General features: G+C 40.2%; 1 non-coding gene across 1 annotated transcript; it reads right to left on the bottom strand.

Annotated features, from left to right (window-relative positions):
- Positions 1–1,845: 1,845 nt before the first annotated feature.
- On the bottom strand, positions 1,846–1,900 carry LOC118937471 (U7 small nuclear RNA). Its single transcript, XR_005034810.1, has one exon. It is a non-coding gene; the product is annotated as a U7 small nuclear RNA (small nuclear RNA).
- Positions 1,901–24,668: the final 22,768 nt, after the last annotated feature.

Here is a 24,668-nt window from a genome sequence, read left to right as displayed (position 1 = left end):
ACCTGCTTTGTGTGTGTGCTGTGACCGTAAACATCTCCAGATCTCAAGACATGGGTTTGTGTGTTTACTGTACATGTGTACTCAATAGACTGAAAGCTAATCTTCAATTAAACATTGAAGAAGGACAATACAATTGTTGCTCATCTTCAAACATGTCTTTTAAGGATCTTTCAAGAAGATGCATTTGATACGGATCTTAATACGAATCACTACAGGATGAAGTTGTGTAGCGCCATTAATCATATTGTTTCTAATGAACTAGGCTATAGGGAATAATTAAGACAGTAATTTACATGGTGAATTGTTCTCTTGGAAGACAACAGATTGTTTTTGTTTCAGTACAATAACATTTTCTTTAATGGTATTTGCCAAATTCTGGATTTTCTTTTTGTGACAATTTACAATAAAACATATTGTATGTTGTTGATGTTGAGCACATTCAACTTTATCCACAACTTTATATTCCATTTTGTGCAACTAAAAGTTCGGAATGACACAATTTCATATATACAACATCTAAAGACCTGTTGTAACGTTTTTCTGTATGAGAAGGAGAGTCGGACCAAACTGCAGCGTGTCGATTGCGATCCATGTTTATTTAAACAAACGTAAACACGACTAAACACAACAAAACAAAACCGAAAACAGCCTATACTTGTGTCAACTCACATCAAACAAGGACATCAAGACACTCAGGACAATCACCCACGACAAACTCAACGAATATGGCTGCCTAAATATGGTTCCCAATCAGAGACAACGATAAACACCTGCCTCTGATTGAGAACCACTTCAGACAGCCATAGACTTAGCTAGAACACCCCACTAGCTACAATCCCCATACATACACACACACCACATACAAAAACCCATTCCACACCCTGGCCTGACCAAATAAATAAAGATAAACACAAAATACTTCGACCAGGGCGTGACACCTGTATTACTATGCTGAGAGCGTTTCAGTTTCTAAAAACATGCATTTGGGTGTTTCTGGAGCTTTTGTTAATTTTTATATTTTAGCCCCAATACTGCAGAATGGGGATGAGGAAATCAATCACTGGTTGGAGTCAGTTTCTGAAAAACAAGTCAAATTGCAAAAAAGTGTCTGGACACTTCAATATCATACCGTTTACATCCAAAATACAAATTTGGTTGTAAAAAAGTTAACTTCTCCTTTAATGAGGCCGTGTAAACGATAAGGATTTATATTGGCCAGATAATTTATTTAATAAGCAAAGGCAGTTAAAGTGCTTTCAATAAGGGCAGCATTAGACATCTACCGACATCCTTGATATTTTACTCTAATGTGAGGTTGTACTCAATTGACTGAACAGCACTCTGTCATTTTCTACTGTGCATTAATTTGTTTAATAACCTTCTTTTTTTTTATATACGCAACTCACTGAGTAGGCTATATTTCAAATAGAGGCGATCATTATGATCTTAAAATGGCACATATCAACCTAGACTCAGGAGTAGACAAAATCAGGGACACACAAATTAGTCTGATATGTTATGTTTGGTATGGTATGTATTCATTTGTGGATGTCCATCATCCATTTTGTTTGATATGTTGCGAATTACAATTCTTATGATATGACCCACATAAAAAAAAACTATATTGTATACTATGTTAGGAATACTATATCACTGTAGTGTTTTGCGAACTAGTATTTACTGTAGTATACTGTAATATACTGTAGTATTTACAGTTTACTATAGTATAAATACTGAAGTAAAATGGTTTATATACTATAGTAATTACTGTAATGTTTTGCAGACTGTGCTATACTGTAGTATTTACTGAAGTGTTTTTGTTTTATAATCTTTGACATAGAAGTGGACGGCTTTCTCCTTGAGGAAACCTACTAGAGAAATACTAAAAGAGAAAATGTTCCATAAACTGTAGGTAAAGTAGGTAAGTAGGACTGGGTTCTGAACAGAGAGTTCCACACTTCTGCTCTTCTCTATAACCTGTAGGGAACTCAATATATGGTCTATACTTGGCATGTAGGTCGCTCACTTATGGGTGGCGCAAATTGGAATATGCTAACAGCAGGAATCTCTGCTGACTGGTAGACAGAATGTGTGTATCGCCTGGAGACGAGTTTCAATGGTGATGCTCTGATTAGATAAATCCTAATTCCAACGTGTAGAAGCTGTGGACTATGATTCCATTTCTCTATCTTGCTTGGAGCAAGGGCCATTGGTATAACAAGACTCACACTACGAGAGATTATGCACACTACGGCTCGCAATGCATCATGACATTTTCAAGTCACTTTCACTGCGCAGTGAAGAGACAATAACATATCATACTCCTTACAGAAAAAAACATGAATTTCACATGTAATAATCTTATGTGAAGTTAATGTGATAACATGTGACAACATGTAAAAGCAACATGTGAAAACATGGTCTCATGTGAAATAAATGTGACAACATGGAGAAGCAACATTTCAGCATGTGATAATATGAAACTACACATTTGAGCACATGACTCTATGTGAAACGTGGCAACATTGGGGATGCAACATTTCAACAAAGGTTTTTAACATGTGAGAAAGTAATTCCACATATGAGAGTTACATTTTCACATGTGAAATTGCTCATGAATCTTTTTTCACGTTAAAGTTTTTCACATGTTCATTTGTATCTTTTTATTTTATTGTATTAGGTTCCTCATTAGCTACTGCTAAAGCAAAGCAGCTTCTCTTCCCGTCCACATAAATTATAAAACATATAATACATAAACATTAATAGACAGGTACATCACAAGGACAGAACTACATTTTTATTAAAATAAATATTCAACCTTTATTTTACCAGGTAAGTTGACTGAGAACACATTCTCATTTACAGCGACGACCTGGCGAATAGTTACAGGGGAGAGGAAGGGGGATGAATGAGACAATTGGATGCTGGGGATGATTAGATGGTCATGATGGTATGAAGGCCAGATTGGGAATTTAGTCAGGACACCAGAGTTAACACCCCTTTCATACATTTAATGCCTTCATAATCAAGTGATTCATAGACACTACTGAAAGCAAGTGCAACACACGAAAATGGAAATGCAATTACATGGAGGTGTGTTGCAAATAGGCTGACAATAGGCTGACACACGCTAAATTCCCCTGATGTGAATATAATCACCTTTTATCACTAAATCCCCCTGACACAGTGTGGAATGTGTTTTCTTTTTGGCCCGACGGACACATTTTCCTTGGTTAAAGAAAGAAGAAACTCTGTGGTGCATATCTAGAGACCTCTTCTTCCTTCGCATAGAAGACTCTCTGCGAGTCACAGACAAGCTGTGGAGCGTAGCTTTAAAGTGCTCCGAAACATGTGGCTACCTTCTTTGGAGTTCAGTGAAACAGTCTATTTGGGTCTAGACATTGTGTGGAACACCATCTGAATCGACAAGATTACACACTATCACATTTAGACAGCAATAATCTGGACCCTCGCGCCTCAAGACTTTGCTTAATCACAGAGTCGTTCACTGTGGTTTATGGGAAAGAACCGTCAACTCCTTAAATGGTATAACCTCAAAAACATGTTGAAATCCCTCACGGTTCTTGATATGCACCATGCAGTATTCTGTGGCTGTCGGTGGGGTGTCTGTCTACAGATGAAGGGGCTCTAGCTGTGACAATATTAAATGTGAATGTCCTACATCTTGAGCACTAGCAAACTCATTTGCCTTTTGTGGTGTTGTGGCGTGGGGAAGGCAGATTTAGGCCAAACTCTTACTCCTACTCTTAAGGAGACCTTAAAGGAAAAGTCCACTTAAAAACTATCTTTTGGTATTTGTTTCATTAGTCCATTGTTGATATAATCCTAAAATGTTTTGCATGTCAGCAGTCAAGTTTTCAAGATATTTAACTTTCAAAATACAGAAATACAGCCGATATGATGCATTTTGCTTTTTCCCCCAAGATAATCAAAGTTCAGAAGAAAAAAAATATATAAATAGTACTTCCTCATGAAGTATGATATGATGTTGCTTTGAAATCTTGGTCAACTTTCACATGAGATGGTTTGAAACATCAAAGAGTTGAGAATCACTCAAATGTTGGGAACAACTAGGTCCTCTTCATGTGATAAAGAGACGACTTCCACCTCTGCAATAGTTTCACAAATATTCTGATAAGGTCTAGAGATCATGAACTGCCATCAATCAAGCCCAAACATTGTATTTCAACATATAACAGAGGCATTATATTGTCCACTGAAACCACAATTCCTAAATAAATCCTTTATTGAATAGCTGACAACGACATTGTAACGACATTGTAACACAAGAAAGTGAACGAACGAAAACCGAAACAGTCCTGTCTGGCGACATACACAAAGACAGAAAATAAACACCCACGAAACACAGGTGGAAAAAGGCTACCTAAGGATGATTCTCAATCAGAGACAACTAACGACACCTGCCTCTGATTGAGAACCATACTTGGCCGAACACAGAAACCAACATAGAAAAACAAACATAGACTGCCCACCCCAACTCACGCCCTGACCATACTAAAACAAAGACAAAACAAAGGGACTAAGGTCAGAACGTGACAGACATATGAAAATGAACACGATAAAATGATTATCCTTGTCAATCAAAGAGAGAAATGTAAACAATGACAGAGCGATACAAGAAGAGCGATTTAGAGTAGGCACACTGTGCCATGCAGGGCTAGATGAGTCTCTGCTAAGTTTCAGCGGCATATGGTGGTGACATAATGTTAGTGCAGACACTCAAGTAAATCTGCTTAAACATTTCCCGGACGGCAGCACAGCATAGGTACAGTTGAGTGCTTAGAAGTGCTTACAGTGTGGTATGAATATATCAACTTAGAGCTCTGGGCCCTGTATTCAAAAAGCATCTCAGAGTAGGAGTGCTGATCAGTTTCTCTTTTTAGATCATAATGAATAAGATTGTATGGACCGGGGGGACCTGATCCTAGATCAGACACTTTGTTAACATTGTACCGCAGTGGGCTAGAACAGGGTCACACAGAGTGTTTCAAATCTACTTTGAAACAAAATTATACACCTCACACACATGGTTATGGGCTTAAAAAAAGAAGACCCCTGTACCAAAATATAGAGTTAAAATGTATTCAATTTTGAGTTTGCTTCCCAATATTACACTTTATGTACATCACAGAAGATTGAAATATAACTAAACTGTTTGACATAGAAACATCGGATTTTCTGCATTTAGAAAAAAAGTATTGTTTATTAATTATGAAAAATATAAATAACATTCCAAGTGTCCCGAGGGGAGATCTGAAGGGCTTGAATCTAACGCGTCCCTATCTCCAAGAGGACAGAGTGGTGTGAAGAAAGAGGCCTAATAGGGAAAATGTCCCACTTCATTACCACCTCCCCGTGTTGCCATAATGGAGTGTCCACGGCCCTTAATGGAACCAACCTCCCCCCTCAACAGTCCCTATTCACTCAGTCATCATTCACGGCCATCACTTCCTCAGAACATAATGGTTTTAGAGGGTCCCTTTTATCCCATTGTCTCTGGGCCTCTGTGTCTTCTTCCTATTCGGAAGCCCAAACTGGAGAAATGGCCCTGTTAGCGGGGCTTGGTGCTTGACCTCTGAACCCCTCCTTCAGCTTTGTTTTGGGTCTCTGTCCCACTTGCTAAGGCGAATCAGACCCCGGTTGGCTCATGGAGAAAGGGAACCACTGGGTGTCTCATTGTTTTCGCATTCATTACATGTGGGCCCCAGAGTGGGCCCCAGAGTGAACACCTACGCTCCTCATAGCCACACACAGTCCCGGGTAAATATCCACACAAAGTGACAGCTCCTATTAGGCGAGCGATGCATTTGAATTGAGAGAAGGGGTTTCAAGGAACAACCAACAACGACATGGGAGTATTCGATAGGGGAAGACCATGCAGTGCATTTTCTGTGTTGTTGTGCAATGCAATGCTATGCAAACACAATAATATCATATGATAATGGGCAATAACACATCTGAAAGTCATCAAAAGTGATGTGAGAGGTGTTAAAACTTTGACTGCGCTTCGCGCATCACGTGGCAGAGTAGCTCAAATGAATACTCGCAAAGCCGATATGTTTACCTTTCGTATACTCCGCACCACTACTATTCCGACAGGGAGGAGAGGTGATCCTTCAGGGCAGGCTGCTGTTCAAGGCAGGGATGCCAGCCACCTAGGCTGTGGTACTCTGGTTCTGGCTCTGTGCTTTAGGTGGCAGGAGAGTACCAGGGGGAGAGAGCTTAGTTAGTTAGACCTCACAAGCCGAGGTCAAGGGGTTGGGTGGATGACTGCGAGGAGAGAAGAGGGCTGGAGAGGGATTAGGAGGCAGCTGACAGGCCACGCAGCACAGCAGCCAGCCCTACCACAAACTACACACAACCCTGTTCCTGCCATGGCCCAGGACTAAGGATTAGCACACAGTGGCTTGGCAAGGACGGTGCCAATCCTCTCATGTACACAAAACATGCTCAGTAATTATGTGCTAATTGAAATGTATTTAAATTAGTGTGCCAAAATAATTTAGAAGATAGTATCAAACCCACTACCCTGGCGTTGTAAGCACCATGCTTAAACTACAGTCTCCTACAGATACATTTCATCCTTTAATCCGGAGAAGGTTAAAATAGAGCATTTATCACCCCCTGTAGACTACAGTCCACCATATGAGGAGAGCTAGAACACCTCACTGGTTATTTCACTGTTCCATTCTCTTCCTGGCAAGCAGCGTGAGATGGTGAACTCTCTAAAGAGATGGAGCTCAATCAGAATGCCTATGTAGAATACCCTATGTAGTGCATTACTTTTGACCTGTAGGAGCCCTATGGGATCTGGTCAAAAGTATTGCACTATATAAGGAATAGGGTATCATTTGGGACTGAGATCCGAGTGTTTTAGTAATAGTCTCCACACAGTCACTTGGAGGTACCCTCAGTGCAAAGCTAATAAGAGCTTCATACCAGGGAAACATACATCTCTGTCACACTGGAGACTTTGACATTGGGAACAGTAGCGGCCATTTGTTGGTTTCACAAACAGTATTAGGAGGGTTATTCCACCAATTAGGTGCCTTCTGATTAGTGTAACTTCATGAAAAAAAAACGTTTTTATTTCACCTAGTTTTTATATTCTGTCATAAAGAGCACATTAGAGGTTAACAAGGGACAACATGATATTACAGTATAGGAAAACGTCATTTTTTTAAAAGGAAAACTTTACAATATATTATGTTTGATGAGTGTCACATTATTGACGTTTTTGACAGAACAATGGGAAAAGATGAGTGTCACAAGGATTAGGGTTAGACATACAGACAGATATACAATTCTATCGGCAAATTATTGAAGACTCAGACAGACAGAAAGACAGATGACAGAAACACTCACAGACAGAAAGACAGACAGACAGACAGACAGACAGACAGACAGACAGACAGACAGACAGACAGACAGACAGACAGACAGACAGACAGACACAAAGACAGACAGACACTCACAAAGACAGACAGACAGACAGACAGACAGACAGACAGACAGACAGACAGACAGACAGACAGACAGACAGACAGACAGACAGACAGATAGACAGACAGACAGACAGACAGACAGGGGCTGGGTCAGGGGCTGGGTCCAAGTCCACAAGGGGCCCATGAGTCAAAAAACGAACAAAAAACAATTACGTTATTAATAGTTTTTAATTTAACCACAGAGGATCAATAGTTTTAAAAAAATGACTGGATTATATTTTTTATCACAAGTGCATGCATACAGGAAACACCAACATAAAGTGTCTTAAAGGGGTTTTGGGCCACCACGAGCTACCAGAACAGCTTCAATGCGCCTTGGCGTAGATTCTACAAGTTGACCTAAACCATACCAGGAAAATGCATTAACATAACATAAAATTTGTATCCCTCATTTGTTCAAGTGTTTCCTCAATCTTGGCAGTTACCGTTTGCCTAGTCGATAAGGCCACAATTTGACAGTGTGTGCACCAAACATAGAGCTTGTTTGCTTCGTGGCCATATACATATAATCCATAGAATGGTTTTGGAACCTCTTACGCTGGCAATTTCAGTGTTAAGCTCATGGGTACACTGGCAATGTCTGCCAGTCCTGACTTGAATGGGAACTGCCATCTATGGATTATATTTCTATCGTTGGTTACGGCTGTCTGTTTGCCTTTTGCAGATTTCAAAATACAATTGCGAGGAAAATGTACAGTATGTAAAGAAAATGCCTACCGCTGAAAAGAGAAGATTAATCTGTCTGTAGAACCAAAAATGTCACTACAACTTCCATTTTTTTGTGAACAGCAGTACTATTTTTCAAAGTAGCTCATCTTGAGATATGCTATTGCCAAGAGGAGCGAGTCGGCCATCACCGTGAGTAGTAGTCATGGCTTCATCTTCATCGTTAGGTGAGTCAGTGTGCCACTGGATACTGTATTTTGTATCGTACTGTAGCCTATAGTACTTTGTATATATACCGAACAAAAATATAAATGCATCATGTAAAGTGTTGGTCTCATGTTTCATGAGATTAAATAAAAGTTGTCAGACATTTTCAATACGCACAAAAATCTTATTTTCCTAAAAAAATCATCCTTGTTTGTGAGCATTTCTCCTTTGCCAAGACAGGTGTGGCATATGAAGAAGCCGAGATAACAGCACGATCATTACACACCTTGTGCTGGGGACAATAAAAGGCCATTCTAAAATGTGCAGTTTTGTCACACAACACAATGCCACAGATGTCTCAAGTTGAGGGAGCGTGCAATTTGCATGCTGACTGCATGAATGTCCACCAGAGCTGTTGCCAGAGAATTAAGTGTTCCTTTCTCTACCATAAGCCGCCTCCAACGTTGTTTTAGAGAATTAGGCAGTACGTCCAACCGGCCTCAAAACAAAAGACCACGTGTAACCACACCCCCCCCCCCACCCCCCCCCCCCCCCAGGACCTCCACATTAGGATTCTTCACCTGCGGGATCGTCTGAGACCAGCCACCCGGACAGCTGATAAACTGCAGAGTATTTCTGTCTGTAATAAATCCCTTTTATGGAAAACTAATTCTGACTGACTGGGCCTGGCTCCCCATTGAGTGGGCCTATGCCCTCCCAGGCCCACCCATGGCTGTGCCCCTGCCCAGTCATGTGAAATCCATAGATTTCGGCCTAATTAATTTATTTCAATTGACTGCAGATCCTCTCAAGCTCTGCCAAGTAGGATGGGGAGCGTCGGTGCATAGCTATTTTCAGGTTTCTCCAGATGTGTTTGATTGGGTTCAAGTCCTGGCTCAGGCTGGGCCACTCAAGGACATTCCGAGACTCCTGCATTGTCTTGGCTGTGTGCTTGTCCTGTTGGAAGGTGAACCTTCGCCCCAGTCTGAGGCCCTGAGCGCTCTGGAGCAGGTTATCATCAAGGATCTCTCTGTACTTTTCTCCGTTCATCGTTCCCTCGATCCTGATTAGTCTCCCAGTCCCTGTCGCTGAAAAACATCCCCACAGCATGATGCTGCCCACACCATGCTTCACCGTAGGGATGGTGCTAGGTTTCCTCCAGATGTGATGTTTGGCATTCAGGCCAAAGAGATGAATCTTGGTTTCATCAAACCAGAGAATCTTGTTTCTCATGGTGTGAGATTCCTTTAGGTGCCTTTTGGCAATCTCCAAGCGGGCTGCCTTTTACTGAGGAGTGGCTTCCGTCTGGCCACTCTAACATATACCGTGATAGGTGGAGTGCTGCAGAGATGGTTTTCCTTCTGGAAGGTTCTCCCATCTCCACAGAAGAAGTCTTGAGCTCTGTTAGAGTGGCCATCGGGATCTTGGTCACCTCCCTGAGCAAGGCCCTACACCCCTGATTGCTCAGTTTGGCTGGGGACAGCCAGCTCTAGAAAGAGTCTCGGTGGTTCCAAACTTCTTCCATTTAAGAATGATGGAGGTCACTCTGTCCTTGGGGACATTCAATGCTGCAGAAATGTTTTGGTACCCTTCCCAAAATCTGTGCCTTGACACAATCCTGTCTCGAAGCTCTACAGACAATTCCTTTGACCTCATCGTTTGGTTTTTGCTCTGACATGCACTGTCAACTGTGGGACCTTATATAGACAGGCGTGTGTTTTTCCAAATAATTTCCAATCAAGTTTAGAAACATCTCAAGTATGATCAATGGAAATAGGATGCACATGAGCTTAATTTCAACTGTCATAGCAAAGGCTCTGAATAATTATGTAAATAAGGTATTTTATTTTGAAATTTGCAAACATTTCTGAAAAACAGATTTAGCTTTCTCATTGTGGGGTGTGTAGATGAATCAGGAATGGTTTTTTATCTAATCCATTGTAGAATACGGCTGTAACGTAACAAAATGGGGAAAAAGTCAAGGGGTCTGAATACTTTCTGAACGCACTGTATATATATATATATATATATATATATATATATATATATATATATGTATATATATATATATATATATATATATATATATATATATATATATATATATATATATATATATATATATATACATACAGTGGGGCAAAAAAGTATTTAGTCAGCCACCAATTGTGCAAGTTCTGCCACTTAAAAATATGAGAGAGGCCTGTAATTGTCATCATAGGTACACTTCAACTGACAGACAAAATAAGAAAAAAAATCCAGAAAATCACATTGTAGGGTTTTTTATGAATTTATTTGCAAATTATGGTGGAAAATAAGTATTTGGTCAATAACAAAAGTTTATCTCAATACTTTGTTATATACCCTTTGTTGGCAATGACAGAGGTCAAACATTTTCTGTAAGTCTTCACAAGGTTTTCACACACTGTTGCTGGTATTTTGGCCCATTCCTCCATGCAGATCTCCTCTAGAGCAGTGATGTTTTGGGGCTGTTGCTGGGCAACACAGATTTTCAACTCCCTCCAAAGATTTTCTATGTGGTTGAGATCTGGAGACTGGCTAGGCCACTACAGGACCTTGAAATGCTTCTTACGAAGCCACTCCTTCGTTGCCCGGGTGGTGTGTTTGGGATCATTGTCATGCTGAAAGACCAAGCCACGTTTCATCTTCAATGCCCTTGCTGATGGAAGGAGGTTTTCACTCAAAATCTCACGATACATGGCCCCATTCATTCTTTCCTTTACACGAATCAGTCGTCCTGGTCCCTTTGCAGAAAAACAGCCCCAAAGCATGATGTTTCCACCCCCATGCTTCACAGTAGGTATGGTGTTCTTTGGATGCAACTCAGCATTCTTTGTCCTCCAAACACAACGAGTTGAGTTTTTACCAAAAAGTTATATTTTGGTTTCATCTGACCATATGATATTCTCCCAATCTTCTTCTGGATCATCCAAATGCTCTCTAGCAAACTTCAGACGGGCCTGGACATGTACTGGCTTAAGCAAGGGGACATGTCTGGCACTGCAGGATTTGAGTCCCTGGCTGCGTAGTGTGTTACTGATGGTAGGCTTTGTTACCTTGGTCCCAGCTCTCTGCAGGTCATTTACTAGGTCCCCCCATGTGGTTCTGGGATTTTTGCTCACCGTTCTTGTGATAATTTTGACCCCACGGGGTGAGATCTTGCGTGGAGCCCCAGATCGAGGGAGATTATCAGTGGTCTTGTATGTCTTCCATTTCCTAATAATTGCTCCCACAGTAGATTTCTTCAAACCAAGCTGCTTACCTATTGCAGATTCAGTCTTCTCAGCCTGGTGCAGGTCTACAATTTGTTTCTGGTGTCCTTTGACAGCTCTTTGGTCTTGGCCATAGTGGAGTTTGGAGTGTGACTGTTTGAGGTTGTGGGCAGGTGTCTTTTATACTGAAAACAAGTTTGAACAGGTGCCATTAATACAGGTAGGTCTGTGAGAGCCAGACATCTTGCTTGTTTGTAGGTGACCAAATACTTATTTTCCACCATAATTTGCAAATAAATTCATAAAAAATCCTGCAGTGTGATTTTCTGGATTTTTTTCTCATTTTGTCTGTCATAGTTGAAGTGTACCTATGATGAAAATTACAGGCCTCTCTCATCTTTTTAAGTGGGAGAACTTGCACAATTGTTGGCTGACTAAATAATTTTTTGCCCCACTGTATACTATATATTGAACAATAATATAAACTCAACATTCAGCAATTTCAACAATTTTACTGAGTGTGCATTCCATCTATAGCAACCATCCCATTGCCTACATTGCATATGAAGTGTGACTGCCTTAAGAAATTTAACCGTGGAGAAAATGCCTTCTTTTCTTCATTTGGTTGTTACAACTGCAAGTGGAATCGGCCAGTTGGTCACTACCAGGTCAGCAAGCAGCAAGTGCCGCTTTTGTTATAGCAAGAGAAGGAACGGCCTCCCACTGTGATAAGTACCTTTCAGCAGCCTATCGGCAGTAAGATTCTCGGTGTGTTTCATTTCACCTGGAACAACCATTTCAGTAACGGGTGCAAAAAAAATCCATCTGATTGGATTGGTGTAGAATAAAAACATTTGTTATTTATCTTTGTGTAGCATTAGATTAATCAACCCTACGCCAACCCTAATCCAATTAAGAATTAATGCATTTTTGTCATCTCCCCACTACACAGCAGAAAGGTAGGCCTGTCTTGAAGCCTGCCCTAGAGTTAAGGTGCTTTTGAGTTGCATCGGAAAAAACGGTTGAGGATGGAAACACAACTCATGGGTATGGGATCGTTCAGCAGACACTCTTCACAGTGAAAACTTGGTCCAGCAGACAACAGAGCCCTTCTTTTCTTAGAAAGGAAAGGAAATGGCTTAATTAATTCTCAACATTGTTCTTCATTCTCTTCCTGCAGTTACACAAAAACACTGAATTCAACTCTCTGTAGAACGGTCAATTCTTAACATAAAGACTTGTTAAAACTCAGGGCATTGTTAAAGAATGTCCCTGGTAGGCCATGCATTGAATTTCAACTTGATTAATTGGAGATCAAAGGGGCGATTTGAATTAAATTGGCCCAAAAGCATTTTTACCTCCATTGTACACAATGATCTTGCAGATGTAGCAACTAGGAGCCCGAGGAGGATATCAGTCACATTCTTTTAGATTGATTTGATACTTGAAACTGTCTGTCTGCCTACCTACCTGCCTGCCTGCCTGTCTACCTGCCTGCCTGTCTGCCTGCCTGCCTGCCTGCCTGCCTGCCTGACCCTATTTATTTATTGAACATTTATTTCACTTTATTAACCCTAACTGCTAACCCTAACACTAACCATAACACAATTGGTTGACTCTCATCTTTTCTCAATGACTGCAATGTATTGACAAAAATGCCAACCCTGTGACACGTTTTCCCATTGAATGCAATGTATTGACAAAAACGCCGACAGTGTGACACTCATGTTTTCCCATTGAATGCAATGTATTGACAAAAGGTGCACGTAACGGTTTCAGACGGCACTCTATCCCCGCTCTTCGAGAGAGAAAGTGACTTATTTTTTTGTTTGGTGCGGCGATAGAGTAGTGTTTGAACTAGGGCTAAGGTTTATACAGCCTCATGTTTTACAGCTTTGTCATACTGTGCGTAATTTAAAAATCACTTATTTGAACATTTCATATATTTTACATGTGATAAGACCACACAGAGGGCCAGAGATAATTACAGACACCTGTGATAATCTGAATGACCCAAAATGGCCACTAGAAAGTTACCAGAATTACAGCAATATACCCTCCCTTTGCAAACCTAAACAGGGGGAATGGAAGTTTTTGTGCGCAACAGGGCAATTGAATACAAGCTTCGCAATTGTTTAAAATTGTTCAAACATTTCTATCTATGAGTTAACGCGATATGTTCAACCTGCTCAGTTTCCCACCACAAAACACCAGAAAAGGGCCAAAAGAGTAGAACCAGCTCACCTGCTTTTACACTATGATTTAACTATTAGATGTTCAATGTTTCTTTTGAAAAACATATTTTTTTTAAGTAATAGTTGAGAGTTCACTTCACGTAACAGGGTTGAAATGAGGGACAGGAGTTACTTAACCTTAAAATGAACCACCTATCATATTAAATAATTATTTCCAGAACTGACTTTGCCATAGAAATAAAATAACTTGGGGCTTTACGATGATGGTGAAAACTTGGACAAATGCTGGGGTTAAGTGGGTTGAAATCTTCTTAGAAATCACAGAGGATGCACAGAGGGACATGTCAAAAGGCTGCCTTTATTCATGTAAAAAAATATTCAGATTGATAGAATTTTCCATTTGGTCTATATTAAAGGGCACTTAATTTAATATAACATGCTTTTTAAATACTATATTTGTGCACATATTCTACTTCAAATATCAAAGGGACAAAAGGCACTCATTTAGGGAAATGTCCCAGGAGCTCTTTGATCACTACATGGGGCCAGAAACTGAAATCTAAGCAGCTTCTGTAGATAAAGAGATTTACATTAAGGGTTAAGTCTTTGGGCTGCTGGGAAGAAAGAGTGTTTGAAATGGGGAATTAATGAGAGGAATTACAATTCTTTGTGGTGTGAAAATGTTTGCTCCAAAAGAGGACTAAGAAGATCGTAGGTAAATTTGTATGTTGGCCACATACCGTCTTGTATAAACACCTCGGCCTCTCTACTTAACTATGACTGTGAGAAGGACGTTAGGTTTAAGTGGAAGCAGAATGGTTCAAATACAGGTCGTAAGGATGGATTCCACCCATGACTGAAATAATAAGTCTGTTACCATGTTGCCACTGGACCTGGCTGCAAGGTCATTGGAAGGTGAGTTTTCCTGCTGTGATTCTGATATCATCGTGTAGAGCGATCATTTACTTAGCGATCCTTTTCCAAACTGTTCTTATCAACGTTTTCATTTTGGGATGCATGTTGTTACTGTATGCCTCCCTCTAAGCCCACCCCCTACCTTCTGCCTCTCGCAGTTGGCGTTCCACCGTCATGGAATGTATTATGTCATCGACACCACATAGAGCATACATTCACCTGGTTTCCCGGGCAACCCAACACCAGTAGGGGTTTGCCTTTTTTCCTCCCTTGCATATGCCATAAGATTTACTCAGTGAAAACCTTAATGAATGTTTTACAAGTTGGAAGGGAGTAACCAGCTGCAAATCACTGTACATCAAAATGTTTATTGAAATGTATATATTTTTTTAGTATACCTTTACTGTAGTTTTCCTGCTTTTCTTACAGGGAGGAAATCTGAAAAAAATGTGCCCGCAACTGTCCAAACATTGAGTGGATATCAAGCATAATGTAATTAACCTAGCTAGAGTCTTTGCTTTTTACTGAGAACGTTATAGCCTACCCACTGGGCACAGACGTCAATTAAACATCTCTTCCACATTGGTTCAACGTCATTTAATTGAAATGACGTGGAAACAACGTTGATTCAACCAGTGTGTGCCCAGTGGGTACCTACCAGCAGTGTTAGGATATGTGGTAAAAGCAGGGCATATTTTGTCCAGTGTATTCATAAACAGAGGACACTTTGTAGAATGATTCTAGGAACAGCAGAATATGGAACAGTGAACACATGTGTACACACACACACACACCCACACTACTCAACCACTTGTAAGAACTGTCTCTGACTTCCAAAAAGTTGGTAATGGCAGTTCATCGAGGCTGTACTTGGCTCAGTGCTCAAAACCTTTTATTGATTTGGCACGACAGCAAAACATGGTTTGACTTTCCTCTCGCCAATAACACACATGCACGCATACACACGCACTCTTTTGGCACTTGGCCAGGCCTTATGTGTGAGTGGCATGACTGGGTTTCCCCATGGCAACAGGAATGCTAGCAGGCAGTGCCATGGGAGCAGCTGGTAGGTAGTGGCAGATTACTCCCCAAACAGATTTACTGGCTGGCAGTCAAGTATATACTGTGCCCTTGGAAGAGTTGAAGAATAAATAAAGGAAGAAAGGGATCTATTAAACGTGAAGAAAAACAATAAAAGATTTGTGGTAGCCCCACTGAGTAAGATTTGTGGTAGCCCCAGCTGGACAGATCTCTCAATCTGTCCAGCTGGTCAATCTGTCATTCCGATCAGCAGGAGATTATTTGGGTAGTAAGGAAGGGGTGTATGCATGTTAACAGAGAGATGATGAAAGACATCAATGGCCTCTAATAGTATTGAAAGAACTGGGTGTGGAATCTTCGGACAAGAGTTACTAATCAACCTCCTCAATTAAATCTCTGTAGCGCCTGCATTTTATGTGCAGCACTAGTGTAATTTTCATGGGCTCTCGCACTAATTGAGGACAAGCCAGCCACAATAAATAGCTGGCATGTCGTTTCTATTCGTCTTCACAGATAGATTTATTGTAGGACTGTCGTCGTGCCCAGACAGTTGACCTGTGAAACAAGCAAATCCTTCTTTGAAGATTTAAGATTTAAGTATGGTCTTCGTTGACTGGAGAGCGGGTGTAGGTTTACATGAATTGTACCAGCTTTATGCACTTCTAGTAAGACAATGTGTGACATGTTCCTGTTTTATTTTATTTTTGATGTCTGTATTTCAGTGGATGACCTTTATAATTGTTCAGGTATTCCTGAACGAATACACACTGACCGCAGACACAAGCCAATGAAACTTGACCTCTGAATTCCCACAAAGCTTTTCCCACAATTCTCTCTGACCATGATGTGCAAACACATTTCTCATATGTCTATAAGATCTTTGAAGAACTATGGCTGTGAGACGCCATTCAAGCCGGAGTCTTAATGAAACAACTCCTGCCTGCGTTGAGTAATGGCCTCCGATGAGACATCCTGATTCAAATGGAGACAGAGTGAGAGTGTCTCAGAAGGCTTGCTTTCCATTCAAGTTTTTTATGTCTGCCCTTGCTGTGATTTATGGACTTTCACTGCATCCTCGCAAAAAAAGAATTCCCGAAGTATGCTGTACAGCCGGTTCAATAGCCAGGCTCGCTGCTACCCGAGTTAATGAAATCCCTAAATATGCTGATAGGCAGGATAAGGGTCTTTGTGCGATAAAGTGGCTAAGGGTAGGATAACACACAGAGGCTACATTCCAAATAGCTCCCTATTCCCTTTATAGTGGACTACTTTTGACCAGGGCCCATAGCACTACAAAGGGAATATAATTCCATTTGGAACAAAGCCATATAATAGACAGGCATGCATTTGAAGGTACGGATAGGATCAGAAATAAATTGTCCATATTTTCTATAGTCTCGTTTCATGATGAGTTATTCAGTATTCATTAAATCGCCTGATGTATTTATGCTCCTTTCTTGACAGGATCACGTACTGTACCATTTTCAAATTACTGCCATTCAATTCTCACTTTACATTCCCCATCCAGACTATGATGCATGGGATTGTGATTATGACCACCCAGAGTTAGGGTTGCATAATTCTGGGAACTTTCAATAAATTTGCTATTTTTTCCTGAAATCCTGGTTGGAGGATTCCTTGAATCATTCGGGAATAAGCAGGGAATCCGGAATCCTCCAACCAGGATTTCTTTCGTTTTTATCTGAGATTATCTGACTATTGAAATGATTTGTAGCTACTCCTTTTCTAATACAATGTAGGAAGGAATAGGGTATGTTGATACATTTTTCTACATTCAGCACCACGATGTTAACGGGAATATTGTATTCTTTCTAACAAAGGTATATATTTCAGGATGTTGTGTATCCCTGGGAATAAACAGAATACATAACAGTTTTGAAAACATAGATTGTCAACATCAAAAAAAGGTGGCACAACTAACCCCGGGTGTGGGATATGTTGAGCATAGGGGTAAATTGAGCCACCTTGGGTTAAGTGGGTGGGGATGTTCTGTGAGAATGGGTGATGGTGCTGGTAGGTCAAAGTGTCATTCGTGGAATGGGGGTGTGGTATATTGTACATCTTAAATGTACCCCTATATTCAGGTATAGATCTCTCTGTTCAATATCAGTTACACTGCAATTTCTTGACCAGTTGTCTGGGACAGGGATGTTGTTTCGATATGCCAATTGATAGGCAAGTTCTCTGCATTTGACATTACTAAACCCATGAAACTGGTCTGCGAGATTCTTGATCTGTTTAGCAAGCTCAGACCATGTCATCGTGGCCTCTCTTTTGCACAGGTACACACATTTTGTTGTGTTACAAAGTGGGATTAAAATGGATTTATATTTTGTTGTCAACGGTCTACACTGTGTAATGTCAAAGTGGAAGAACATTTTAATTTTTTTATTAATGGACAATAAATCACTAATTGATTAGATAAGTATTCAAGTCATGTTAGAATCACCTTTCTGGGTAAGTCTCTAAGAGCTTTGCACACCTGGATTATACAATATTTGCCTTTTTTATTTATTGATCACTGCTAGAAAGCCATTTTCAAGTCTTGCCATATATTTTCAAGCTGATTTAAGTCAAAACTGTAACTAGGTCACTCAGTGTCCTCTTGGTAAGCAACTACAGTGTGTTTGGCCTTGTGCTTTAGGTAATTGTCCTGCTGAAAGGTAAGTTTGTCTCCCAGTGTCTGTTGGAAAACAGACTGAACCAAATCTTTTTCTAGGATTTTGCCTGTGATTAGCTCTATTACATTTATTTTTCTCCTAAAAAACTCCTTGCTGTTAACTAGCATACCCATAACATGATGCACCCAAACATAAAACTTTGCATTAACTTCTTATGGCTGCAGGGGCAGTATTGAGTAGCTTGGATGAAAGGTGCACAGAGGTGCCCATATTCAATGGCCTGCTCCTCAGTCATAGTTGCTAATATTTGCATATTATTGTTAGTATTGGATAGAAAACACTCTGAAGTTTCTAAAACTGTTTGAATTATGTCTGTGAGTATAACAGAACTCATATAGCAGGCAAAAACCTGAGAAATTCCACTTCCTGTTTTTTTTTCTTTTCTGGGAGTGGCAGATTTTCAACCAAGCTCTCATTGAAATTACAGTGAGATATGGATTAGTTTTCACTTCCTACGCCTTCCATTAGATGTCAACAGTCAATAGAACTTTGTTTGATGACTTTAATGTGAAGGGGGGTCGAATGAGACAGGAAATAGTCACCACTGCCATGAGTTGACCATGCTTTCACTATGCGCGTTCACAGTGGAAGGACCTGCGTTCCACTGGTCTTCTGAAGTCATTCTAATTCTCCGGTTGGAATGTTATTCAAGATATGTGTAAACAACATTCTAAAGATTGATTCAGTACATCGTTTGACATGTTTCTACTGACTGTTACGGAACCTTTGGTCATTTCGTCATGTTATAGTGGACACGCTTTGTGACTTTGGAATTGTGTACCAAACGCGCTAACCAAAGTAGCTAATTGGACATAAATAACGGACATTTTCGAACAAATCAAGCATTTATTGTGGACCTGGGATTCCTAGGACTGCATTCTGATGAAGTTCATCAAAAGTAAGGAAACATGTTCTGAGCTCCGTCTCAGATTATTGCATGGGTTGCTTTTTCCGTAAACATTTTTTGAAATGTGACACAGCTGTTGCATTAAGGAGAGGTATATCTATAATTCCATGTGTATAACTTGTATTATCATCTACATTTATGATGATTATTTCTGTTGAAACGATGTGGCTTTGCAAAATCACTTGATGTTTTTGGAACTATTGAATCTAATATGCCAATGTAAAGTCAGATTTTTTTTTTTATAAATATGAACTTTATCAAACAAAACATGCATGTATTGTGTAACATGAAGTCCTATGAGTGTCATCTGATGAAGATAATTCAAGGTTAGTGATTAATTTTATCTCTCTTTCTGCTTTTTGTGAATGCTATATTTTGTTGGAAAATGGCTGTGCTTATTGTGGTTTGGTGGAGACCTAACATAATCGTTTGTAGTGCTTTTGCTGAAAAGCATAGTTAAAATCAGACACTTTTGTCAGGATTTGGCCAGGGTTGTTCCGGTTTTGGTCACTAGATGCCCCCATTGTGCTTTTTGACCCTTGTATTTTCCCTTGTTCGCAGTTATTATTTGCACCTGTGCCTCGTTTCCCTTGATTGTATTTAAACCATTAGTTTTCCTCAGTTCTTTGCTCTGTGTTTGTATGTTAGCACCCAGCCATGCTGTGAAACTCTTGTTTCTCTAGTTGGATTTTCTTGAGGTACTCTGGTTTTGTTGTTGTTTATTTTTGATTATTCTTTTGAGGTTTGTTTTTTTCCCCTGCTGTTCTTACCACTTTGTGGATTTTCCCTGTGTCTTGGAGGATATACATTTTTCTTTATTAATTAAATCACCGTCTCTAGTACTGCTGTGTCTGCCTCATCTTCTGGGTTCTGCTGACTATTAGTGGCTCAGTTTACTAAGTGACTGTTTCTCACACCGGAGACCCGAGTTCGTAACCGGGTCCTGAAAATTTTGGTGGGATTAACGAGAATAGCTTTAAAATGGTATGAGACACATGTATGTTTTAGGAATTGTAATTATGAGATTTCTGTGGTTTGAATTTGGCGCCCTCTATTTTCACAGGTAGTTGTCATATCGATCCCGGTAGTGGGATTACAACCATAACAAGTTGTTTAAGGACAAAAAGTACACTAAAGTGTTACTTTAGTGCCTTATTGCAATCCGGACGCATGTTATGGAATAGTTTTATTGTGAACAAGCTTCCTTCTTTTCACTGTAATTTATGTTAATAGTGTGGAGTATTGTTGATCCATTCTCAGTTATTTCCTATCGCGGCCATTAAACTCTGTAACTGTTTTAAAATCACCATTGGCCTCATGGGCAAATGAGAGGTTTCCTCCCTCCTTCACCATGCTCAAAGGGATATTCGATGTCTGCATTATTTTTTTTACCTTTGTGAGGCATTGGAAAACCTCCCTGGTCTCTGTGGTTGAATCTGTGCCTGAAATTCACTACTCAACTGATAATCAACAGATAATTGTATACAGTCAAAGTCGGAAGTTTACATCCACTTAGGTTGGAGTCATTAAAACTTGTTTCCAACCACTATAACAAGAAATGTGTTAAACTATAGTTTTGGCAAGTCGGTTAGGACATCTACTTTGCTCATGACACAAGTAATGTTTCAAACAATTATTTAGACAGATTATTTAACTTATACTGTATCACAATTCCAGTGGGTCAGAAGTTTACATGCCTTCAAACTCAGTGCCTCTTTGCTTGACATCATGGAAAAATCTAAAGAAATCAGCCAAGACCTCAGAAAAATATTGTAGACCTTCACAAGTTTGGTTCATCCTTGGGATCAATTTCCAAACGCCTGAAGGTACCACGTTCATCTATACAAACAATAGTACGCAAGTTTAAACACCATGGGACCATGCAGCTGTCATACCACTCAGGAAGGAGATGCGTTCTGTCTCCTAGAGATGAACGTACTTTGGTGCGAAAGGTGCAAATCAATCCCAGAACAACAGCAAAGGACCTTGTGAAGATGCTGGAGGAAAAGGTACAAAAGTATCTATATCCACAGTAAAAGGAGTCCTATATCGACATAAAAAAGGCCGCTCAGCAAGGAAGAAGCCACTGCTCCAAAACCACCATAAAAAGCCAGACTGCGGTTTGCAACTGCACATGGGGACAAAGATCGTACTTTTTGGAGAAATGTCCTCTGGTCTGATGAAATAAAAATAGAACCGTTTGGCCATAATGAACATCGTTATGTTTGGAGGAAAAAAGGGCAGGCGTGCAAGCCGAAGAACACCGGGGTGGCAGCATCATGTTGTGGGGGAGCTATGCTGCAGGAGGGACTGGTGCACTTCACAAAATATATGGCATCATGGAGGGAGGAAAATTATGTGAATATATTGAAGCAACATCTCAAGACATCAGTCAGGAAGTTAAAGCTTGGTCGCAAATGGGTCTTCCAAATGGACAATGACCCCAAGCATACTTCCAGAGTTGTGGCAAAATGGCTTAAGAACAATAAAGTCAAGGTATTGGAGTGACCATCACAAAGCCCTGACCTCAATCCTATAGAAAATGTGTGGGCAGAACTGAAAAAGCGTGTGCGAGGTAAGGAGGCCCATAAACCTGACTCAGTTACACCAGCTCTGTCAGGAGGAATGGGCCAAAATTCACCAAAATTCATAACTTATTGTGGGAAGCTTGTGTATCTTTATGTACATATTCTTTATCCCGCTACACTTGTGTGTATAAAGTAGTAGTTTTTGAATTGTTAGGTTAGATTACTTGTTGGTTATTACTGCATTGTCGGAACTAGAAGCACAAACATTTCGCTACATTCGCATTAACATCTGCTAACCATGTGTATGTAACAAATACATTTGATTTGATTTGATTTGTGGAAGGCTACACGAAACGTTTGACGCAAGTTAAACAATTTAAAAACAATGCTACCAAATACTAATTGAGTGTATGTAAACTTCTGACCCACTGGGAATGTGATGAAATAAATAAAAGCTGGAATAAATCATTCTCTCTAAAATTATTCTGACATCTCACATTCTTAAAATTAAAAGTTGATCCTAACTGACCTAAGACAGAGAATTTTTACTCTGATTAAATGTCAGGAATTGTGAAAACTGAGTTTAAAGGTATTTTGCTAAGGTGTATGTAAACTTCCGACTTCAACTGTATGTGTGATAGAGAGATGAGGTAGTCTTTCACAAGTCCTGTCAGTCCATGCAACTTATTATGTGACTTGTTAATAAGCACATTTTTCCTCTTGAATGTATTTAGATTTTTCCATGTTGCCGGCTCTGGGATTCAAACAAGCTACCTTTCGGTTAATGGCCCGACGCTTTTAACTGCAAAGGCTACTTACTAATCAACAGTCAACTCCAATTTCCACCTTTACAGTATTGCATCAACTGGCCACTGAGGTTAGATCTAGATTGCTCTTGCTTAATGAATAAATGTCTGTTAATATTAAAGTCCCATCTGAGACCACATACCTCAGTCTTCCCAACCTGTCTGACTCAGGAATCTCTCACTAGCAAGGCTCCTGAGCTCCTGAGCTTCTTGTGTTACCCACCGCATCAAGTGCTATGCTAATTGTCACCATCTACATGGGAGGTGTGAATTGCAGACAATTAGCACGTGCCATGTAATCAGGTAGAAGTCATTAGCCATAGCCAGTAGCCCAAACAAAAAAAGTTTCAGAGTTGATACATGTGCATCAGGTATACTTATGTGGGTGAGTAAACGTGCTTGAATGACATTATTTCATATGATTTAATACATTTTTATTAACAAAGTGAACTCCATTTGAGGTAGAAATTGAAAATCAACATTATTACAAGAAACAAATCGCTTAATCATTTTTGAGACTACAGGAAATAGGTTATTGACTGCCATGTTAAACAACTGCAGTAATGGCTGCTTTGGTTGTTAACAACCTTGTGGCTATTGTAGTCTTTTGACTGGGTGTGTTCGAGCAGTAAGACTAACGAAGCCGACTCTAGACAAGTCGGCGAGTGGTGTCGGGGAAGGTGCATCTGTGACAGCTGAAAGTTGGACACTGTAGTGGTTTTCCAACAGCAAGGCTCAGGTCAACATGGCAGCTATACATTTATTTTTTATTTTTTATAAATGTTGAAATAAATGTCTCTGTGCCCCCATAATGTGTGAACAATTAATTGGTTAGAGAGAGATCTCAAATATCACTTTCATTTGCAAAGTTGGTTCCTGTTTCAGTCATGTCTTTCGTTAATTTCGTGTGGTTCAACCAAAGACTCCCTAATAATTGGATGACAAATAGTGCCTCCCACAATGCAGATGATGGCTGCATGGTGCAGTTGGTGAGAAGTAACTGCAGCGACTTGAAGGCAACCTCACCAAAAACTGCATGACCTTTGATCACATGGTTTTTGTAAAGTTCATGCAGTTAACATTGTGACGCCCTGAATTTGTCTGAACGTCTAAGTGCCTCTCGTGTCGACATTCCCCTTTAATTACTCACAAACCAAAAGGAGAAATCAGAGGAGTGTTGGAACAGCTGCAGAATAACTTGGATGTACAGTATGTACTTCAAAGCTGGGACGCATCGGGCTCCTGAATAACAAAATATTCCTTACACAGGAAATGCCTATCATGCAAAAGCCATACTGTTTGTCCCCAGCAAAGCTCATCATCCAAAGGGGACTCATTAATGATAGGTTGAAACAAAATATAATTGAACATTCCTCCTCTTCCTGGGCTACTCCTGTTGTCCTCATCCCAAAAAAGACCTGTGGTCTTAGATTTTGTGTGGACTATAGGAAGACCCACAATGTTTCCCAGACTGATGCCTATCCTCTTCCCACCTTCCAAGAGATCCTGGAGTCATTGTCTGGCGCTGTTGTGTTCACCACCCTTGTCCTCAATAGTGGTTATTGGCAGGTTGAGATGGACCAGGACCGCAAGGACAAGACTGCTTTTGTCTGTGCTGAGGGCCTGTTTTCCTTTATGCACCTGTCAACTTCCAAAGACTCATGGAGACTGTGTTAGGTGAGCTGAAAGGAAAGATCTGTTTCATCTACCTGTATGATATGATTATCTACTCCAAGACCATAGAACAACACTTTTTCAAGATCTTCCTGGCAGTGTTGGACAAGCGAAGAGAAGATGGTCTGACATTGAACACGAAGAAAAGCAACTTCTGCCAAACCTCCCTGAAGTTCAGTGCCAATATTGTGTCCTCTGATGGAATCCATGTGGATCCTGAAAAAAACAAAGCTGTACAAGACTTCCC

Source organism: Oncorhynchus mykiss, chromosome 11 (assembly GCF_057628025.1).
Source record: "Oncorhynchus mykiss isolate SJ-2025 chromosome 11, ASM5762802v1, whole genome shotgun sequence".
Lineage (NCBI taxonomy): Eukaryota > Metazoa > Chordata > Actinopteri > Salmoniformes > Salmonidae > Oncorhynchus > Oncorhynchus mykiss.
The sequence above is the reverse complement of the archived record's forward strand: the minus strand, read 5'-3'. Positions and strand labels throughout refer to the sequence as shown.